Source organism: Bubalus bubalis, chromosome 4 (genome assembly GCF_019923935.1).
Source record: "Bubalus bubalis isolate 160015118507 breed Murrah chromosome 4, NDDB_SH_1, whole genome shotgun sequence".
Lineage (NCBI taxonomy): Eukaryota > Metazoa > Chordata > Mammalia > Artiodactyla > Bovidae > Bubalus > Bubalus bubalis.
The window spans coordinates 161575894-161586711 of NC_059160.1; the positions used below are offsets into that span (position 1 = coordinate 161575894).

Consider the following 10818-nt stretch of genomic DNA (forward strand, 5'->3'; position numbering starts at 1 on the left):
TTTGTGTATCGGTCCTCAAAGCTGAATTAAATGGTTACTTTTCTAGGCCAAGTGCTGGTTTGAAGGGTTTTCTAGTAGAGGCCGTGGTGCACCCAGAGCCCCACCTTTTCACTCAAGTCCCTATTGTGAGGAGGTAGTGCTCCACTTAATCTCTATTACAAGTCCCTATTGTGAGGAGGTAGTGCTCCACTTAATCTCTGGCCACAATAGCTATTATGGCTGTATTACTGTTACTATTATATGTTTGTGTAAATAAATGAGCACACAGAAATGAACAGGTTAAGTAGATAAACTTGCTAAAGACCACAAATTGGTCATTGGGTAAGTTGTCCTGCACTTTCTTTCCAAACATCTCATTATTGTAAAACATATCTGTGGCTTTTAAGTCAAGATGAATCAATGGCCTTATGTAAGATAAAACTACTGAGCTCTTAGAAGAAAACACAGGCCTAAATCTTCAAGGCCTGTCATTTGCAAAGGAGTCTTGGATATGACACCAAAAGCATTAGCAACAAAAGAAAACAACGGATATTTTAGAATTCATTGAAATTTAAAACTTTCTGCTTCAAAGGACACCATCATTAAAATGAAATACCAACACATAGAGTGGAAAGAACTTTCTACAAATCTTATATTTTATATGATGCTGCTAAGTCGCTTCAGTCGTGTCCGACTCTGTGCGACCCCATAGACGGCAGCCCACCAGGCTCCCCCGACCCTGGGATTCTCCAGGCAAGAACACTGGAGTGGGTTGCCATTTCCTTCTCCAATGCATGAAAGTGAAAGGTGAAAGTGAAGTTGCTCAGTCATGTCCGACTCTTCACAACCCCATGGACTGCAGCCCACCAGGCTCCTCCGTCCATGGGATTTTCCAGGCAAGAGTACTGGAGTGGGGTGCCATTGCCTTCTCTGATTTTATATGATACTTGTATCCAAAATAAACAAAGCACTATTACAACTGAATAATAAATTGACAGATAACCCAATCAGAAAATGGGCAAAGGATCTGAGTAGACATTTCTCCAAAGAAGACATACAAAAAGCCAAGAAGCATGTGAAAAGAGAGTCAACATTAGCCATCAGGGATATGCACATCAAAACCACAATAAGATACCACTTCATATGTACTTGGTTTGCTGTGATCAAAAAGTCAGATACTAACAAGTGCTGGCAAAATTAGAACCCTCAAACATCGCTGATAAGAATGCAAAATGGTGCAACTGCTACAGAAAATAATCTGGCAGTTCTTCAAAATGTTAAAAATAGAGTTACTATGTAACCAAACAGTTTCACCCCTGGGTATATACTCAAGAGCAATGAAAACATATGTCCACACAAACATTTGCATATAAATTTATTAAAGCATTATTCATGATAGACAAAAGGGGTGAAACCCAAATGTCCATCAAAAGATGAATGGGTAAAACAAGATTCAGTATATGCGTACAATGGAACACTATCCGGCCACAAAAGGAATGCAGTACTGACACACGCTACAGTGTGGGTGAACTTAAAAGACAAGACGCTGAGTGAGAGAAGCCAACCACGAAAGTCCACGCACTGTATGTGTTCATTTATGTGGAACGCCCAAGACAGGCAGATCTACAGAGACAGAAAGTAGCTTAGTGTTTTGTTACAGCTTGGAGAATGGAGGAATTAGAGCTAAAAAATTGAAGTATTTCTATTTGGGGTGATGAAAATGTTCTAAAATTGATTTGAAATTTCATAGCTTGTGAATATATCAAAATCATCAAACTGTACACTTTAAATGGGGGGATTGTGTGATATGTAAATTATAGCTCAGTAAAGATATCCATGGTTTTATTTGACAAGGTCATCACTTTTATGCCTTCATCAATCCTGCTACAGATTTTATGTACTTGAGAGCCAACTAGACAAAATGCTCTAACTCCCCTCATATCAACTTCCCTGGTGGCTCAAATGGTAAAGTGTCTGCCTGCAGTGAGGGAGACCCAAGTTCGATCCCTGGGTCGGGAAGATCCCCTGGAGAAGGAAATGGCAACCCACTCCAGTATTCTTGCCTGGAAAATCCCCATGGACAGAGGCATCTGGTCGGGCTACAGTCCATGGGATCTCAAAGAGTCAGACACGACTGTGCGACTTCACTTTCTTTCTTTCCCTCATATCTCTCTGCTCCACTCAGTCTTCTATAGTACAAACGCTTTTGTATTTATTCTCTTTGGTTCCTGGAAACCAAACCAAGCCCACCCACCCCCTATATTGGCAATGGCAAAATGTAATGGAGTGTGAGTCTTTTAGAGGCAAGGGCTTGTCAGTTGCCCAGGATCATGTCTGACCCCAAGGTGTGAGGAGAGCCTGTCTGAGGCTCACTTTCCACTGCTCTGGCCCGTGTGTTCTAGACTTCAAATATGTCCATGCCCAAGGTCAGGTACTCAGGCCCTGGAGCTGGCAAACCCAGGATGGATTTGGATCCCACTACCCAGATGATGTGTAATTCAAACCTCGTGATTTAGGAAGAACCCAGAGGAACAGTGCCCATGTCCCATTATAACGATGCTCTGCCATTACCAAAGAAGACCTCAAGTTCATTCTCGATACTGAGGAGCCACGCCTCCCAGCCTGCAGATGCTACAGTGGCTTGCAGAGTGTGCAGAAAAACAAGTATTTACTAACTTCTGAGAAACCTGGATTTGAATCCAGTCCTTCTCTCTGGATTGTCAGTGAAAGAGTGGGTCTCCTCTCTCAGGAGTGAGCCCTTGGCCTTTCCTTGCTCCTCCACAACTTTCTACCATAGGTCAAAAGGCACCAACTTGCTCCTTCATGGAGCCCAAGGAAGTCAGAACAGATCCGTTAGTGAGGAGGGCACACCAGGAGCATTATCCCAGCAATAGCTGAAGGCTGAACGGGAGACACCGCAGCTGTGTAGAGTCGGATTGTAGGCCCTCAAATTCATGTCCTTCCTGGAATTTCTGAATGTGGCCTTATTGGGAAGTATGCCCATTGCAGACACAGTTAGTTAAGTTAGGATGAGGTCATACTGGTGTCAAGTGAGCCCTTAATCCAACATGACTGGTTTCTTTACAAGAAGAGGAAGAGACACGAATAGACATAGGAGAAGAATGTCAGGTAACAGTGGAGGCAAAGACTGGAGTGGTGTACCCACAAGCCGAGCAATGGCAAGGGTGGCCAACAACCTCAGAAACTGAGAAGCAAGGCCGGATCTAAAACCTTGAGAGGGAACACAGCCTTGATGATACCTTGATAGCAGACTTCTGGCCTCCAGAATTGGGAGAGAATAAGTTTCTCTTGTTTTAAGCCCCACAGTTGTGATGATTTGTTTCAGCACCCTAAGAAACTGACGCATCATTCTTTATTCTTTAAGCAGCAAGATGAGCATAGACGACCAACTTTGATGGATCATCCAAGCATCAGGGTCTGGGTTGGAGCCTGAGAAAAGTGATTAACAAAATGCACAGTGTTTCTCTTCTCCTGATACAACTATACGGGGAAGACAGACACCAAATAAATAATCAGGAATAAATCTATGCTTAACAGCTTTCCTAGGAACTAAGATTAACCTCCCAGGAGAGTGTAACTGAGTTCTGGGAAGCAGGTAAGCCTCCTGAGGCAGCGCCATTGTGCTGAGATCTGAGGGAGCGGGTGCCCGGGCAGAGGGGAGACTTACTCAGCAGCACGTGTGTTTGTGTCCTGTTGGGGTTTTGAATGCTGCCCAGGTAGTAGATGGAAAACACAAAGCCAGATGCTCTCCAGGTTAATACCAGGGGGAAGCCCTGTAGGCACGGGAGCTGTGTGCCTGTGTGTGTGTGTGAATGTCCTAAACAAAGGAGCAGGATGCAGGGAGGAACTGAAACTTGAGAATGTGTTTAGAGCCCAATGACAGATAAGAGACTAAACTCATGGAGGCTAGAGGCAAGTCGGGGAGAGGGTCTAATAGGACAAGACCTCCCTATGTCTGCTTCCCCTTCATCCCATGGTCATGCACTCGGCACGGACACTGAACTGTCAGCAGAGAAGCTGCCCTTCCCAGCTAACACGGCTACACCCGACAAGTGCGCTACATGCCGGCGCTGCGGGCACCTCTGCTCCCACTGTATCACAAGGAACCGTTTCTTTCAATCTAGCTCTCTGCTCTGCTGCTGCTGCTAAGTCGTTTCAGTCGTGTCTGACTCTGTGCGACCCCAGAGATGGCAGTCCACCGGGCTCCCCTGTCCCTAGGATTCTCCAGGCAAGAACACTGGAGTGGGTTGCCATTTCCTTCTCCAATGCATGCAAGTGAAAAGTGAAAGTGAAGTCACGCAGTCATGTCTGACTCTTCGCGACCCCATGGACTGCAGCCCACCAGGCTCCTCTATCCATGGGATTTTCCAGGCAAGAGTACTGGAGTGGGGTGCCATTGCCTTCTCCGAGCTCTCTGCTCTACTACTTGGTAAATACTATTTGTTCCAACTCATAAAAGCTGAAAGTAGGGACACCTTTATCCTTATTCAGTGCTCAGAGTGTAGTACAGCACAGGTCTTCCTCACCACATGCCCTGGAACAGCAGCCCGATTTAACACATAGTCATCTACTAGTGTTTTATAGATGATATTTACATCTATTGGTCCCCTTAGAAGTGTGACTGTGACTTATCACTCTATAGATCCAGACAGATAGCAGCTGAAACTTGTTTTCCATCTTAGCAGTCATAACATGTTTCCCCATCTCCTGGAAATAGGTAAAGTGAGTCCCTCCCCATCTAGGAAAACTTACACATGCAGATTTTGCTATGGCCTATTGAGAGGCTTCTCATTAGAGGCAGACGGGACTTTGCCCAAGGTTATGTAATGGTTAAATTATCACCAGTGACAAATCCATATCTATTGAGACTATGGACAAAAGACATGGATTTACAAAAAAACAGCAATCCTTCCCAAATCCCATATTAAAATGTCACATATCAATCTTCCCTCTAATCTTCCCCAGGCTTCCTGTCTGTGGACAGAAGCTCTCAGAAAAAGAAAGCTGTCTCTGCCCTTTTCTTTTACATGGAAAATCAAAACCAAAGCAGCGCTGATTGCTCAGTCCTTTGAAGGAAAGAAACAATGGTTCACAATTTGAGGCTGCAGCTTTCCATGCAAAGGTGTGACGGCCTCTTTTCTTAAGCTCCTCTTTCATTTCTACATCTAGGAAATGGACTCTACAGCACATGTCCGAGGCAGCCAGCATCACTTCTCTCTGGGTCTCCCTCCCTTCACTGGCCTTGAGATGGCTTAATAGTGCCTGGCATGTTTCTCGCAACGGTTGTCTTACTCAGGGTCTTCCTGCACATCTGAAGCACTTGCCCCAAATTAACCCTCCCCTCACACGCCAGCCTTTCCAAAAAGACATTCGGTGTACTTGTAGGGCATAATGAGGGCATCCCCGGTGGCTCAGCGGTAAAAAATCTGCTTGCAATATAGGAGACTTGCAAGGGATGTGGGTCCCATCTCTGGGTCAGGCAGATCTCCTGGAGCAGGAAATGGCAACCCACTTCAGTATTCTTGCCTGGGAAATCCCATGGACAGAGGAGCCTGGTGGGCTGCAGTCATGGGGTTTCAAAAGAACTGGACATGACTGAGTGACTGAAGGACAACAGCAGTAAGCCATGATGAAGGGGAGGCAGCCTCCTGTGTGCTCAGAGCACTTATCACACCTTGTGTGAATGCTGATCGTTTGAAGCTTCTGAGGCAGGAGGCCCTGTAGTTCTTCTCACTGGGATGAACAACTTTCTTTTCTCCCCCAGCCCTGGTTCACACTTTGGAGTTGATGCCAGTATCTGAGTCCAGGGGATCCCCATTCAGGTAACCAAACAGGTAGCCATCCCTCAAAGGGGAAAATAAATATCTTGAAATCCCAAAGCAGGGAAAACATCACTTGAACGTATACTTACACATTCTTGCTGCTACTGCTTCTGGAAATAATTCTGCACTGTCCCTGATTCTTTACATCACTGGCTCCCAGTTTAGGACGTCAGACAAGTGATTCTGGGCCATATAGCCTAGCAGCAGGGAACCTGGAAAGGCAAATTTACAAAATGATCAGCTTGTGTGAGGGCTGATTCTGGGCTAAGGGAGCCAATAATGGTGCACAAATCTTACTAGGTACCAAGATATATTACAATGCTGTAGGAATCAGAACATAGCAGCTTTAGCTGAGGAAAAAACAAATTAGTGAAAGGCAATAGAGTCCAAGAAAAAAGTAGCTCCTCTCTGTTCATGAAATTCTCCAGGCAAGAATATGAGAGTGGGTTGCCATTGCCTTCTCCAGGGGATCTTCTCGACCCTAGGATTGAACCTAGGTCTCCTGCATGGCAGGCAGATTTGTTACCATCTGAGTCACCAGGGAAGCCCATAAATGAAAAAAGAATAATGAAGTAAATAGAACTAGCAGAATCAGGTATCAACACCTGTGTAACAGATCAAAGATGGTTATAAAGTCCTTGATGCTCTTCCCATTGAGAGGTGGAGTCTCCGCTTCCACTTGTGAATCTGGGGTGGATTTTAACTGCTTTAACCACTAGAGGGCGGAAGGAGTGATGCTATGTCAGCTCTCGTCCTGGACCTTAAGAGACAGCTGACGCTGCTGCCTCTCTCCTGCAGCCCGGAGCTGTCGTGTGAGAAGTTTGATACCCTGCGGCAGACATGCTGTGAGGAAGTCCATGCTCACCACATGGACAGCCAGTGGGAAAGAGAGATGGAGGAAGATCCTGGGTCAGCCCCCAGCTGTATGAGGCATCCCAGCTGAGTTCCCAGACATTATGGACCAAGAAGAAGTCATTGCTGCTACGCCCTGTCCCAATTTCTAATCCCATAATCAGACGATGTAGTAATAACAAATTATTTGTTTTGGCCACTAAGTTTGGAGATTAGCTTGCCATGCAATAATAGCTAACGGGAAGACTTTAGGGTAGGAGGGTAAAGTTAGACCTCTAGTTTATAATGCACTCCAAAGTTAGTTCCATAGTGATTTAAATAACTTAAAAAATAAAAGATTAGAATAAAACCAAGACTGACAGTTTACACTACTAGCGAGGAAGTAGGGAAATGGCCACTTTCACTCATTGCTTGTGAGACTGTGAATCCCATGATTTTTTGGAAGGAAATACGCCACATCTACTAAATCTATCAATTCTGAAAACCCAGCCTGTGGAAATCAAGGCCAGTGTGTAAGACTCTCTGTAAGAGGAAGCGCATCACAGCATCACAGACAGCGGCAAAGTACCAAGACAGCCCGGACGGTGGATTCAGCGGCACGACATCCACGCCATGAGGAAGAGCTGAGAGAAACAAAAAGGCTCGATCTGAGTTTAGGAACCCCGAAGGGTCTCAAACAATATTTTTAAAAATAGTTTCACAGTCTGGAAAATGGAAAACGGCAAATTTTTTATAAAACTAACCATGCATTACCATACGACCCACATCTTTTCATTCCTGGGCATTTTTCCAGAGAAATCAAACTCGTGTTCACACAGAAACCTGTACTCAAGGATTCATAGTAACTTTATTCACAGTAGCCCAAAACTAAAATCCAAGCCAGATGTCCTTTAACAGGTGAATGTTAAACAAACAGTGGTCTGTCCATACTATGGAATCCTACTCAGCAGTAAAGAGGAAGGGACTATTGAGAGACCCTGGATGATCCAAAGAATTACGCTGAGTGAATAAAGCAATCCAGAAAGCGATTACACTGTAGGTTTCATTTATATAACATTTTGAAATGACAAAATTATGGGAATAGAGGAGTTTAATGTTGCCAGGGGTTAGGGACTGGAGGAAAGTGGATGAAGTGTTGCTGCAGAGAGCATGCAGGAGGGAAGTGGATGTGCTAATAAAAGGGAGACAGAAAAGGATCCTGATGGTGATGAACTGCTCTGTATCTTGACTGTGGTGGTGGATACATGAACCTGCCCCCGTGATAATGTTGTACACCCACACACACACACAGAGAAGTACAAATAAAGCTGGGGAGAAGACCCCTGGGTCATCCCTGGAGCCACTATCCTGGCTGTGACTCTGAACAGTTTTGCAAGATATTACCGTCGCAAGATATTACAAGATATCTTACAGTTTTGCAAGATATTACCATTGGAGGAAAATGGATGAAAGATACGCAGTATTGTTTACAAGTACATGTAAATCTATAGCTATCGCCATTAAAATTTTTATTAAAAATATTCTTAAAATGCAACAACAGAATCTATAATAAATAAAGCTTTAAAATTAATTTCAGAAATATTAAAGTGCCATCTTCCGATTTTAATAAAAACAAAGCAAAATTAAATCCCATAAATCTGAATATGCATTTGAATGAGCATAAGAGAAGGGGTGGAGAAGGAAATGGCAGCCCACCCAGGTATTCTTGCCTGAAGATTTCCATGGATAGAGCCTGGCAGGCTACAGTCCATAGGGTTGCAACAAGATTCGGACATGACTGAAGCATCTTACAACTCAGAAGAAGGGTGTGGATGACCTCAAACTGCTAAGGCTGGTAACCTGAAGAAGTTGGCCTGGAAGTAAAAAGGAAAGGATTGCTAACTTATCCTGTGACACGTCTCTGTGTTGACTATTGGGCTGCATTAGGATGCATTCTTTGACGTGAAAAATTGATATTTTAAAAGGCTAAATAAAGAAGCCATGAAAGCTTTAGGGAGAGAATTATTTATACAACTTTAGGGTGGGGGCTCCCTTCCACAGAAAGGAAGATTCAACACCCAGAATCCATAAAGGAAACAACTGCGTAATCTCACAAAAATTAAAACACATCATAAAGAAAGTTTAAAAAAAAACAAGCATTTGGAATTTTCTAACAAGCACACGATTCATAGCCAAAAACAACTCTTACAAATCACACAAAGAAAACAATCTGATGGAAAATTGGGTAAAGGATTGGAAGAGACCATTAAGACGAAGGCGATGGTGCTGGATGCTCCAGTGGGCTCTTTCATTCTTGGTTTGCGCAGCCTCCAAAGGTCAAGCACAGCACCGAGGATGCCAACTACCCCCCAGGGCCCAAAGGCTGGGTTCAGAGCCTGCCAGAAGTACTTTCTAATCACTCATTTTCCACCCACCTGCGAGGCAGAGGGACAGGGAATTGGTCCTGGGCTGGTAGGGCCAGGGCAGGGTGGGATGGGAGGAGTCTCCAGAAGAGAGTAAGCGAAGAAAGATCCGTGGGCTACCCAGGGTGTTAATCCAGTCTCTCCTGGAAGTTTCCTAAATGACAGCGAAGGAGGGAAAATAAGGTGAGGACAAAGAAACGGAGAGGAAGCAACAGTGACAAGAGCTTGGAACCCGGAAACCAGCTGCCTGAGTGGCCGTGATGGAGCAGATGTGAGAAGCCGGAAGCCTACCCAGGTGACAGGCGGAGCCTGGAAGCAAAGCAGGGTATGCCAGAAAAGGATCAAGATCGCAAGCGGCAGTACTTCTGCAGGTGGTAATGTGAGTGGAGCTGAAAACAAAGGGCTAGTTAAAAATCAGTATGAGAATGTTTCGGCCTTGCCCTGATTTGTACAGGTCAGGAACTACTTCCCCGTTATCCTGGCAGAAGATGGGGCTCTGCTCTCTAGCAAGAGGGAACTGGGGGCTCTGGATTCAGGAGCCATGGGCGCAGATGCATGTGAGGGTACCAGGCTGACCACGGAGATAAAGTGAACGTGCTGAATGCTGAAACTTGCATCCTATACCTCTTTCTCCTTGAGAACTAAGAACTCAGTGGGATTTTGGATGACTTTTCTCTTAGGGATACTGGGCCAGCACAATAGAATCTATTCAGAACTGGCAGTTCAATCCCTCACCCCCACCCAGTAAAATGGCCCAGACTAGTCTTTCTCCAACAAAGCCCCATCCAGACACACAGAACTTCCAATGTGTTTGTTACAGCCTTACTATTACATCAAGTCACAGGAGAAAACTATCAAAGAGCAAAAAAAGAACTTAGAGGAAACAGAGACACCTCAAAGAGTAGGGGAGAAAAAAATGATTAATATATGTAAATTACAAGTGCTATATCCAGGAAATAAGAAGATAATTCATGTATCCATGAAATGAGTGAGCGGGATGCTTACAAAATAAAGACGGTTTTAAAAGAATTGTTCAGAATTTTTAAAGTGTTTTTGGAAATTAGCATGGCAGATATGCAAAACAAATTAGCATACAATAAGCTTCAACAGAAAGGTTAAGACATCTTTCAAAAGACAAAACACAACCAAAGAGATGAAGCATAGGAGAGAAAAACTGCAAACTCTAGAGAATCAGCTCAGGAGGTCCATGACTATGAAGCAGAATGGGTTAGAAATGAGACCAGAGAGAAAAGATTGGGAGGATGAGCTGGAGGGGTAGAAAATAATAAAAGAATATTTACCAGATTGTGAGTAACAATCATGAGTCTCCAGTTTGAAAACCCCCATGTGAAATGATACCCCATACCCGAGCAGCACAAGAATGAAATGTCTGAAAGATTTCAGAGAGGAAACTGGCCTGAAGAGAACAGCCTCTGACTTCTCAACAGCAGCTCTGTGAGCCGGAAGGCAGTGGGCGACAGCTTCAGAGTCTGAGGGTCAAGCATCTCACCCAAGCTGCCAATAAAATGTGAGGGTAGAATGGCTAAGTTTTGCCTGAACAAACTCTCAAAACACTGTATTAACATAAAACGTTTCTCAGGAACCTCTTGGAGGAGGCAGTTCATCAAAACAGGAGAAAACCAAGAGACTCAACTCGGGGAAGTCAAAGGGGTGCCCAGGACCCCAAGACCACGAGGTGGAGGGGGTCAGTACAGGGAGTGGCCAGTCCACGCTGGAGAGCA

General features: G+C 44.5%; 1 long non-coding RNA gene across 1 annotated transcript; it reads right to left on the minus strand.

Moving 5' to 3' along the window:
• Positions 1-2079: 2079 nt before the first annotated feature.
• On the minus strand, positions 2080-10513 carry LOC123333131. Its single transcript, XR_006550273.2, has 3 exons — positions 10378-10513; positions 5912-6034; positions 2080-3429 (listed from the first exon to the last, which is right to left on the minus strand). It is a non-coding gene; the product is annotated as an uncharacterized LOC123333131 (long non-coding RNA).
• Between the last annotated feature and the right edge of the window lie 305 nt (positions 10514-10818).